Here is a 12,391-nt window from a genome sequence, read left to right on the forward strand (position 1 = left end):
AGTGGAATGATGCTGAGTGTTCTGGGCTGGCTGCAGAGCTGGGTTGGTGTTGTCCCTTAGCACTTCTGTGTTTGGTTTGTGTTAATATTTCTTTAGCAACATAAATAAAAAGATTTATTCTGACTTAAAAGTAATTTACCATCTTTTATACACTTTAGAAGAAAACAAATAACCCTGCTTCTAACACCTGCTGGGTTTGAGTTTGTGCATGAGTAGCATTTTGCTTTTTTAAGCCTTTAAAACTTACTGGAGCTTGTTTTAATCTAGGGATGGTTAAAACTGCATTTGTGTTTTGTCTCTGTTGGATTTGTGGGAATTTGATACACTTAAATTACCCTTCACTGGTTAAAATCCGTGACATAAGAGTAGTCTATTAATGAGTTCTGGGAAAATCTGCATGAAATGTTGGGAATCTTGCAGGAGGGAACTCAGAGATTTAAGTAGGAGCATCATGCCACCTCAATTCTGGCAGTAAGCAGGTTGAGAGGAAATGATTCAAGAATGCTGTAGTGCCCATCTTTGTCTTTCTGAGCACTGATGGAATTGAATGTAGTTTTTCTATTGAGGTGGCAGCTAAAAAATGACAAAGATGAAGTTTTGTAGCATAGTACCTGGCACGTGGGCATAACAGATATTGAAGAGTGCTGGCAGTACTTGAGTTGTTAGAAGGTGTGGGGGGTGAGAAAACTGCTCTGAGAGAGTTCTGTGCCTTTTTGCTGCTGGGTTGGATCTGTATTTGCTGACTTCTGGTGGAACTGTTAAACTTAGGAGTTCAATACGTGGAATTTCTCCTCAGGTGTTTGTTTTGCTGGAGAAGAGGCAAGCACAGGATCTCATCCAGTGTGGACAGACAGAGCTGTGGCTGACATTGGCCACATTCCTGCTGTGTTGGGCTTCAGTGGAGCAGGGGAATGCTATTCAAAGCATGAGCCATTTGCTCCAGCACAGACAGCCACTGCACCAGCTCCTGTGCAAGGATAAAACTGGGTTTCTGTATTTGAGGTCATAATATTTCTGTGTATTGAATTTTTGCTCTTAAGTGTTCTAGGTGCTGGCTCATCGAGTCTTGTACAAGATGTGAACAAAAGTGAAACAGGAGCAAAAGCTTTTTTTAGTGTGACCTGCATTTGAATAGTGCTCAGGCACAGCTTTCCTGTCTCCCTGAATTGCTAGATTCTTGTTTACGACCTTTAACTTTCTTAGGGCTCTGTAGAGAACATCTTCCATGTTCATTTGGTTTTCAAATTAAAAAATTATGTTAGTTTTTGGAGAGTGGTGTAGTTAAAAATACCTGATTTCATAGGTAGAACTTTGTCAGCTATTTGCTTTCAAGACTACTGCAATTCCTCATGTTTTAGTTCAGGAAAGTTTTTAAAGTACATACTTAGCTTTAAGTTGTATATTTTCATTTGATTTGTTAGGATTGCTCTTGTGCTGAAAGTTTAAGGAATATGCTTAAATACTGCTGAATCGTGTACTAAAAAAGAAAAAGATGAGATAGGAACTTTTTTTGTTTTCCTGCAAAGACAGAACATGTGTTGTCTTGCTGAAAGTAAATGGGCTTGCTAAGTAATACTGCTGAAATCTGGCAATTCCTACTTTAAGGCTACAAATTAGCCTTGATTGCTCTGACAGTTCCTGAATTGCTGTTATCATGTTTCATCTGGGTCCTCTTCTTGCTGAAATGTGATCTAAAGGCAGTACTAATTCAGTTCATGTAAAATTTTGGATTTGAATTTTTCCTCTGAGGAAAATGTGTTTCTGTAGAGTATGCGCTAGCTTTTAGTTGTTCGGTTGGTGTTGTGTTTTTTTTTTTGGTTTTTTTTTTTTTTTTTTTTTTTGTGGGCTTGGGGTTCGTGTTAGTTTTGTTTATTTGTTTGGGGATTTTTTGGTTTTTTTTTTTGTACACCTATAGTTTATTTGGTCAAAGGGAATACAGCCTCCTCCTCTACTGATTCTTGGTGAAACTGTTTTGTATATGAACAAATACTGATCCAAACTGACTTGGTGAGATGTATTAATCTTGAGAATACAGGGAGAGGAGAGGAACCATCTCGCATGCCTGGATTTTTTTGGGAATAGTTCTGGGTGGGCAGCTACCAGGTAACAGCTTTAGATACAGAAGTACTTTGAGCTGTGGAACCCAGGTAGCTGAAGGATTTGTGGTGTGTGTGGGATAATCCATCTGCCCTGACCTGGTGTTTGGATTCTAAGGAGAAAGCACTGTTGTTGGTGCCCTTTTCTGGACACAGCTGATGACTTGCTGAGTATATCAGTGCTGATGTTGTTCTTAATGGACTTTTTCTTTGTTCCTTCATTTCTTCGGAGAATTGGTGTGTTGTGTGTGTGGCTGTATTTAAATTCTGTGCAAGGAATAATGCTGTTTACCTAGCACTGTTTCCCGTGAGCATGTTTCATAGGCAGTGGGGCTTAATGAAACCTGGACTCCAGTGGGCTTCTCTCTGTCCCTGTGTCCCTCCTGTGCTGCAGTACCCTTGCTTGGCACTGGTTTCATAAGGCCTGTGTCCCTCTGCCTGCCCCCAATGTGCTCTCTGGCATGAACAAGCTGGGGGTCCTGCAGGGTCTCTTGCAAAGGTTCAGTTACCCCAGCTCACCCCTTCCTCTGCTGCCAGCTGGGAAGCCACCCTGGTGGTGACAGTGTGACCCCAGGTGTGCTGGCAGGCTGGCACCTGCTGAGCAGCGCAGCCAGCTGGGGGTTTCCTGCCCTCTGAAGCTCAGGAAGGTCAGAATTTGCTTCTCTTGTACAAGCTTTCGAAAGACATATGCTGTTTTCCTGGTTTTGACTTCTCTCAAGCTTGCTTGAAATTGTTGAGTGAATTTGTGAGGTGTGATTGGCACTTTCACTGATCAGCTTTCTTTAGGGAAAGGGTTAAAAATTTGGTGCTGCACAGGTGTAAGTCACTTGTCACTGAAATCCTGCCTGAGGCTGTACAAAACACTGGAGGTCCTGAACAAGGTTGTTAGTGAGACAGTGGGCTTGAATTTTGAGCCATATTAGAGGCTTCTGGAGTACCAAAGGCTTGGGTTTTGTTTGTACTGACTGCTCTTTGTGCCTGTGCTGTATTTTGCTTTTCCCTTCTGCCTCTTTACTTATTATCATAATATAACAGTTTCTTGGGGGGAGAAGTGCAAGGCTGTTGCTTAGCCTGGTATTCTCACTATGAAAATAAACTGGTTTTCAGTCTGGAATGCTTCATTGCCTAATTCACAGTATTCTTTCAGCCTAGTCCAAGTAGCAAGTTTTGTTTTCTCTTTGGTATTAGCAGTGCTGGAGAATTGGGAAATACTTTTTTTCTATTTCAGTCTTAGGAATAAGTGCCCACTTTCACGGAGCTCAGTCTGTATTTTCTGTCTTAAAAAATTATAGCCAGGATTCCCATTCAAGAAGCTCTAATGTTGTTTCTTTGGCTGAATGCTGTGTCTGTTTCCTGCCTGTGCTTTTTAATTTTTCTGTAGTTATTTTGATTTCTCTTTCTCTTTTCCTTCCTTCCTGGCCTTGAGTTTGCCCTCCAGGCAAAGAGCAGACAATGAATTGCAGTGAATGTCAATTGTGAGCAAGGAAAAACTGGGTCAGTTCCAAGCTCATGCAGGGTGTAGGTATAATAAATAGAGAATCATAGGATCACTTCAGTTGGAAAAGACCTTTGAGACTATCTAGTCCAACCATTAACCCAGCACTGCCAAGTCCCCTAGCAAAACATGTCCCAAAGTCACATCAACACCTCTTTTACATACCTCTAGGGATCCTGACTCTGTTTCTATGGACAGCCTGTTCCAATGCTTGGCAACCTTCTTGGTAATGTCCAATCTAAACCTCCTCTGATGCAATTTAAGGCCAATTGCTCTTGTCCTGCTGCTTCTTACTTGGGAGAAGAGGCTGAGCCCACCTTGCTGTCACCTTCCAGATGGTTCTAGAGGATGGTGAGGTCTCCCTTGGCCTCACTGTCTGAAGGTTTTTTACTGAGTCAAGAGTTTACCCTCTGAACCAGGAGCAGCCAGTGAGAATGCTGCAGCAAGTGCTGTTAAAGATTTACTAAAATCTAGCAGGGAAATGAGATCCACAGCCTTTCCCTGGACCACTAAGTGGGTCACCTTGTCCTAGGAGGAGATCAGGTTAGTCAGGCAGGACTTGCCTTTCACAAACCCACGCTGGCTGGGCTGAGCACCTGCCTGTCCTGTGCGTGCCATTCATGGAGGATGATCTGCTCCTCAACCTTCCCTGGCGCTGAGGTCAGGCTGACCAGCCTGAAATTCCCCATATCCACCTTATGACCCTTCTTACAGCAGCTGGCTGTCATTCTTGCTGATTTGCAGGCAGCTGGGACCAGCTGAGCTGGCCAGGACTGCTGTAAATGATAGAAAGTGGCTCAGTGAGTGCTTCAGCAGCTCCCTCAGGATCCTTGGGTGGATCCTGTCCAGCCCCATAGCCCTGTGTGTGTCTGAGTGGCCATAGCAGGTCACTGAACGTCTCCCCTTGGATTGTGGGGGCCTCATTCTGCTCCCTGTCCCCAGCCCTGGGGAGTGGGTACCTGCAGAACAAACATGAGGGGAAGGGGACTGCTACCATTCCTTACTGTGCTGTAAAATCTTGTGATGGATGTTGAGGTGATGTAGCATAACTTACTATGACAGAACACTGAGTAATCCTGAATGTTGATGAGTGTTACTCATTAAGGATTTACAGTTTTCAGCTGGAATGCTGTCACAATTTTAATTACTCCATGGAACAGCATGCTGAGGTTATGAAGAAAATGCCAGTGCCTCTAACATGTATTATTTATTTATTTTTTGAACTGATGCATTCCTATTAGATGGGATTTTAGCTTCAGAATCTCCAATTTTCGGAGCTGGAATTAGATTTGAGAATAAGTGTGGGCTGTGTTTTGGCTATGACATATCCCATGGCCTTTTTTTCCCTCCAGGCTTTGTGCTGTTAGGTGCTGTTGTGCTTTCATACTCTCCTGCACATACTCAGGCCATGATGAACCCACATGCTCTAAGGGTACTTCCTAAGCATGTTTGCAGTATCATGGGTGAATCACCAAGCATTTTATCTTCTGTGGAATTGGACATGAAAATGGAATGCTGTTTTTCTTTAGCTTTTATTTCTTCTGAAGGTTTTTCATTTTAATTATTCTGTAGGCTTTTAATTTGAAGAACAGTAAGTAGAACCAGAAATGAATAAACTATCTATGAAATGGGTAACTGATGGTGACACATGAGCTTCATAAATTGTTTTCTTCTCTGGAAAAGATCAGTGTTGTAGTCTACTTTCCTCCTACTGTGACTTTGTTATAAAGTGCTGTATTTATTTATTCTGCTACACTGAATGCAGCAGTGGGGGGTGTAATGATAAACTCAAAAATACGGAATTGGTGTGAGATTCACCCAGTGACACAAGGACCTGCAGGGAAATGAGTGGTTAGTGGGGACTTCTCTGGAGCTGAGGGAAATACCATTTATGTATGGCTTCTCTTCCCTGAGAGCAGAGCCCTTGTAAGGATTGGGGGTACCTCAAAGACAGGTTAAAGACAAGAGAGCCTCTTTAGGACTGAGTCAGAGCATCCTCAGGTGTGGTTTGCTGTGAGCTGCTCTGTCCCCAAGAGCCAGCAGCTGGCATTGGCCACTGAGAGCAGAGTGGGGCAGCACAGCCCTGCTCCTTCAGGCTGGCAGATTGGCAGGGAGTTTGTGAGATGTACACTGTACCTGCTCCAGTGACCTTCACCTGTGGGCTTGGGACACATCCAAGTTGGGGAAACTGCTTTTTAAATACAGATGATTACCTTAAGGACAGTTTTTTCACATATCTGCTGAGGACTACATTATGATAACCATAATTATGTTGTGTTGGAAGTATTAAGAGTATTTTAAAGTTTATGTTACTGCAGTAAATACCAGTGTAGAGCAATATTGATTGTGTTGTGCTTCCTCTTGAGCGTAAATATTAGATATAGAGTGGTGTGTGTTTGTTTGATGGTGGTGGGTGTGGTGTTCCTTCTGCTGTTTTGTCTCTGGTGCTTGTTTGTAGGCATTTGGTGAGCGCTGGTGTTCAACACAATCTCCAGGAGTGAAGGACTTAGGGAATTGGGCTTTTTGCTGGCAGAGACTGGGATCTGACCATACTCATGCAGTGTAGCATGGCTCAGGTTATATAGAAACAGTGATTTAAGAAAAAAATTAATTTTAGTAAACTTATTCCTAAATGTTGTTAAAATATGAAAGGATAATGCAACATGTAGGTACAGGTCTTAAGTATGTAGGTTGAGTATTACAAAACATAAGAAAGACCTGTTGGACAAGTTAAAATCTGAATAAGAAGAGTTACTGGTCTAAGCACTTGTAGTTAGAGTTTTTGTTAATGCTTAATCAGCTTTTGATGGCTGTAATTGCCTCTTGAAATCTGAACAGAATATTCCCTTACAGGTTGGTTCAGCTGCTCTGGGACAATGAGTGACTTACACTGGGAAAGGAGGAAGTATTTTTGTCCTTTGTTTTCCTTTGATCTGTAAATAAAAATGATGCCAGAGGATCTACCATGCCCAGCCTTGAGAAATGTGATCAAAATAAGCAAATCAAGTTTGATGTACACAGAAACCTGCCATTGTTCATTGAAAGCTTATGTATAAAACCAACCCATGTACTTCAGGCTTATCTCTTCCAGTACATGAATTTCAGAGTAATAGCTTATAATTGAAATAACATTAAATGCTGGGTGTACATTTAATCAAATCTCAATTTTCATACAAGTGAAGCTCAGCAGACAAGAACAATTAGTGTAGCAAATAAAAAATTACATTTCTTTGTGTTAAAAACTGAAGTAGATTAAAATCTATATTTGCTGTGTAAACAGGAACACCTAGTGCATCTCCAGTCAGCTACTAAAAGACTATCTTATAACGTATCAGACTTTACTAACTTGTGAATCCTTTAATAAAGAAAAGTTCAGTAATTGCAGCCAGAAGTACCCAAACTTTTATAATCAGTGATTGTAGTCACTGAGTTTAATTTCTGTATCAAAGCACTTTGCTGAATTGAGAGTAATATTCTGGAGGGTTTAGTTTCAGCCTCTGGTTTCTCATCTGTACCTCTGAATTTGTGAATTGCTGTGATATCAAGGTTTTTATACTGCTGGAGAGTTTATGTTTTAGGGCTAGGAACATAGGTGAGGGGAGTGTTCTGTTTGTCAGGGATGCATTTCTACTTTAGGATCTATTGCTCCTTTTTCCACAGGTTTCTGTAGTGTTAATCTTTGTTGTCTTGAAAATACAAGGTTGAAATTTAGATTTTGAGAACTTTGATGTGTTCACCTAATGCTTTTCAGCAGCTGTTTATTACATGTGCCTGAGATAGGCCTTATCATTTTTATTGCATCTAACATTTCTTCCAGCTGAATTTCTCCTATATCTCTGTCTTCAATTGAAGCAGGATAGATGATCCTGCTAAAACAGTATCAAAGTTTTCTCATTTGCCCAGCAGCTTATCTTTGCAGGAAATGTTTCCAGCTGCTGGCTTTTGCTCATTGCCAGGAGCTGTTTGCACCCCTGCTCCTTGTGTCACCCCAGTGGTGTGGCCTGGGACCAGCCCTTTGTGCCTCAGAGCTGTGACCCTGCTCCTCACCCCAGGCTTTTCTGCTGCTGTGGAGGTGAAGGTCCCAACTGTTTCAGTGTTTGCTGTTAGAACAAACATTTAAAACAACAGACACATTGGGAGATGTTCTGTCTTTGGTGGCAGACAACTGTTATGGTGCCCCAATTCCACATGAATGTTACTGGATTTGTACAGCCATATTTCTGCTGAGTTAGCTGGAGCATGGAATCTTTCTGATTGCAAGGGGACAAACCAGAGCTGATCTGACTTAATGTGGACAGACAGGAGCTAATTTGATCTAAAGCTTGCTGTTTCAAAGCCAACTGATCACATTCATTCAGGAAACCGAACCAGCAAGGTGAACTTGTTTAGAATCAACATTTTGTCTCATGTATCTGTTACAGCCTTGCTTTGGTGTTGGAAGCTCTAAAATGAGTTGTACTGTGTTGAAAAAGTAGTTTCACATACTAGATATGGATCCTCCCTACCTGTCTTTAAAATAAAACAATTGTTTTGAGTAACCATTTATCCCTTAGGTCTTGCATAAAAACAGGGAAGATTAATAAAAAATTAGTTGCAGTTTAGATGTGAGCAGGAGGTGTCTTAGTCCAAATGAACTTCAAAAGTCTTTAAAAATGATGCAGAAAATTCAAGTTTCAGGACGTGTAATGCTCAGGGCAGCTCAGTGACCAGAGTGCATCTGCTCAGGAAGGATGTGCTGCAGCTCTCAGTGCTTGGGCTCCAGGAGGAAAATGTTCTCAATTACACAGAGGGAGTGCATGAGGTTGTTAAACCTGAAAGGGCTTCCTGGATCATTCTCTAGTGGTCAAAATCTGTTTGTTTTGTGAAACAGATGAAGCTGGCTGGAAATTAGAGGGAGCATGGAGCATGTGTGTGTGTGTGTTTTATTATCTATCATGAAGTCCTTGCTGTGGATAATGCTTCTTGTAAATGTGTTTTTTTTTTTTTTTTTTTTTTTTTTTTTTTTTGAGTACTTTGCAGAAAATCAGGAAACTATCCTGCTGTAAAGAAAATTCAAAAGCTAGTTGACCCCTGTGTTGAAATACACAATGAGTTCTGTGAAACACCTAGCATTCATGCAGTGGGCAAAATCTTCAGAACAAAAGCTCTCTGTGAGCATGTAAGCAAACAAAAGATGAGGTTTTTCCTGTATGAAACCTCAGTTTTTCTGTTAGTCAAAAATCTTGTTGGTTTTGCTGCTGGCTAGCTTAGAAAAATATGTGACAGCTAAAGCAGATGAAGGCCTCTTGTTTGTATGGCAGTGTTTAAATTGATTTATAATCTTGTCATTTCTGGTTTGATGAAATAAATTTCCAACTGTTTCGTAAGTTTTCTTTTAAATTTTGAATTATAAGTCCACAACTAACCTTGGTAAGACTTCTTTCAGATGAGTGACTTGTGGAGTTATATTATCTAATAACACGTCCAAGCAAGTTGGTATACGTTTTTTTTGGCCATCATTTGACAGTAAATTTTATCTTGGGTTATATATTTAGCTTGTAGAATTGATGGTCTGAATCTGATTTCAGTTTTTCTTCTCTTTTTATATCAAGTTAAGGAATTTCTTGTTTTCTGTATCCAGTTTATAGTAGAGAAACAGGCAAAGTGTTACCAGAGAACACACTGTTGTTACTTAATATTTCTGACAGACATTTGTTCAGGGGCAGGTTGCTTGGGGTCCAGGGAATAAACCCAGTGTCCTCATGAAAGCACAGAGCCAGCAGTCAGGACAGCTGGCTTCCTGCAGCTTCATCTTGTCTGGAGCCTTTGGCAAACCCTTGAATTGTTCTGTACTTTGTTGGAACTGTGCCATGAGGATGCACTGGTTGGTTGAGGGTTAATGTTGTAGGAGTGCTCTGAGGTAGTGAAATGAAGAGACTATCATGACACCTCACTGCTTCAAGGGCTTTCATGTTCTCACACTGCCTGAACTTTGTGATGTTTTGTAAGTTTATAATCTGTATAGTGCAAAAACTACAATTGCTGCTATTTTCAGTGTTGTAGTTGTCTCCTTTCTTACCAGCAGATGCCAGATAAATTTAATTGTTCTGCAATAAGGTTTCAGTGTACTAAATTTCATCTTGTAACGTAGCAAAGACTGCATTTGATACTGAAAAGAAAAAGAAGCCTTTTATGTTAGAATTGCACATGTGAATCATTATAGTGCTGATGTCACTCATCACATCATATGTGAGTGCTGGGGAGGTTGCATTTCCACATTTTCACCTCGAGGCAATTGTTGATGCCCTTGGCTTAATGTTGTTTTGTGCTTCTGCTCCAACAGCTGCTTGCTCTTAGCTGAACTTGTGCCATTGCATATTTACTAATGATTTTGAAAATATGAAATGTTCCTGCATTAAACAGCTGGTAGAAAGTATGGTTTTAGTGCTGTGTGGATGTGATAGTTTAAGGTACATTCTTCATCCTTTCTTACTGTGAGTTACCATCAACAGCTGTGAACTGTGAGGGATATCTGGCTTTAAGGACAGAAATGTACTGATATTTTTGAAATCTTTGCTGTTCTTCAAAAGAACTGAAAATATATGGGTGAAAAAACAGTTTTTATTTACCACACTCCTGGAAAGTACAGAGTCTGACCATGTGTTAAGTGATTACTTGCATTCCAGGAAAGATGGATGGTCACATAATGTTGTACTATTCAGTACTGCTCATCCATCTTCCTGACTCTTGTCCTGCTGCTGGCAGTGTGACTTCCCTTTTCTGTGGTGGAGATGGGCTTGAGATGTTTTCATTTATCTGCTGTTTTAACTGAAAAATAGGCTCCTGACATGAAATGTTTCACAGGGTTCTGGAGACCAGCACATACCCTGTGCATCCTTGCCTCTCCCAAATATCTCCATTCCTGGGCTAAGTATCTTACAGCTTGGTTGTAGACTTCCATCTATTTTTATGTCTGTATCTTACTGCTGATGACTATTGGTTGGGATGGCTTAGGAGGGCTTATTGACAGAGATTTTAATTTCACAGTGTTTCTTTGTGTCACATTTCCCCCCTCTGCAGCAGAATTGCATAGCAGTTCATGTTCCTTGGTCTGAAATAATTAGTGCATCTGACAGCGTGATCTCCATTGGGAACAATGGTACAGCTGGTCTGAAAGGTGCTTTACTAGAAATGTTTTGTACTCTTCCATGTATCCACATTCTTCAGAGAGGAGTGTCTCTAGCACAGGAAGTCATGACATTACAGCATGTAGCTGGCATTTTTTTAATGCCCATAATGCTGAGATGGAGTCATCCTTTTATCTGAACCAGTCATATGTAATTGTACATAAAATACTATGTATGAAATTGCAGACAGACAGAAGTATTCTTGACTGTTCCTCCCTTGTGCAGGTTAGCATTCCTGGTGGATGCTGCCTGTGAAGCCAGAAGGCTGCAGAATAACTTTGTTCACAGGGTGTATGTGTGAATTCCATTGAAAATAATCAGTAAAAGAAAAAGGTTTATTTTAAAGTACTGAATTTTGTCATAACTATGGGTGGATGCAGTGCAAACCTGGAGCTGGGCTGAGAATGGTCTTTGATGTGTTAAAAGATCTCCCACAGGCCCTGGTGTAAATTCTGTACTTGAAACTGTAGTAGCAAGACTTTCTAAGGAACCTCCCACTGCGTGCTGACCTTGTGCAAAAGTGGTGAAAGAAGCTGCAATCATTTACCAAATGGTGTCTTCTGTGGGCTTGGAAGCTGAGTGCTTTCCATTTCAGCTTGAGGTTTTGTATTTGTTTGATTTGGTGGTTTCTGTGTTGTGGGGTTTTCCCTCTAAGTTTAGAAGGAGATTTAATTAACTCATAGATACTAGATTTGAAATTATTTAGCTTAAAGATAGATTTTAAATTTTCTCTCTTGCTATATTGGGTAAGTGAAGCTTTTCCTCTTATTTTTTACACAGCTCCCCCCCGCCCCCAACCATTTAATTCCTCTTTCTCTCTTCAGGCTAAATAAATTATGCAATTTTTTTGTCTGAGGGGGAAGTCATTATCACTGGTTATTTTGTTTTTTCTGTTTGGGCTGAGTAAAGCTCTAAATGGGTGAGAACACTCGTTTTGCTGTCAGGTCTGTTGTTGTCCTCAGTAGTCTGGCAGGTCCGTGTGAGTTCTTAGCATCTTGTGACCTGAATGTTTGCTCTGAGTAGGTGGTTGCTAAGAGGATGTGCCTGCTTTTATTTTTCTAGAAGAGCAGGTCTGTGCTTTACAGAGGAACCAGTAGTGGGACTGGATTTTAGTCTAGCATGGAATTAGAAGCCTGTTATCAATATGTTATACCAATTACCAGGTGTATGTGAACAGCTTTTATTCAGAGTGCCTGGTGACTGGGTTTATTACACCCAGTCATGTTGTTTGAACATTAAATGTGACCTCTGTCTTGATTTAGCTTAGGCATGTGTTTCAAGAAGAAACAATTGCAATTACAGTCTGCTCTTATGTTGTAAACTGTGGATCAGAGAATGCACACCTGTAGTTTAAATTCTCTTTTAGTGATTTCCTTCTGCAAGACAGTTGCCTACTGGATCCATTCAAAATCAGTGTGTTTTGCATATAAACATTTTTTTTTCTGTTTAAAAAGCTACTCATTCTCTAGACATAAATTACCTGGGATTAGTGCAGCTCACTGAGAGGAAAATGTGCTAAATTGCTCAAAAACAATGGTTGGTAAATTGACAATCACTGTCTAGAAGAAAGATGGACAATGATGGTTAGGTGCAAAAGTGAGCCTGTGCATGGTGCTGGCACTGACAGAATGGCT

At 40.7% G+C, this 12,391-nt stretch overlaps 1 protein-coding gene across 1 annotated transcript in view; it reads left to right on the forward strand.

Moving 5' to 3' along the window:
* DGCR2 (DiGeorge syndrome critical region gene 2) overlaps positions 1-12,391 on the forward strand; it is a 45,648-nt gene that overhangs the window by 6,823 nt on the left and 26,434 nt on the right. The window lies entirely within an intron of this gene.

The sequence above is a fragment of the Melospiza georgiana genome, chromosome 18, assembly GCF_028018845.1.
Source record: "Melospiza georgiana isolate bMelGeo1 chromosome 18, bMelGeo1.pri, whole genome shotgun sequence".
Taxonomy (NCBI): domain Eukaryota; kingdom Metazoa; phylum Chordata; class Aves; order Passeriformes; family Passerellidae; genus Melospiza; species Melospiza georgiana.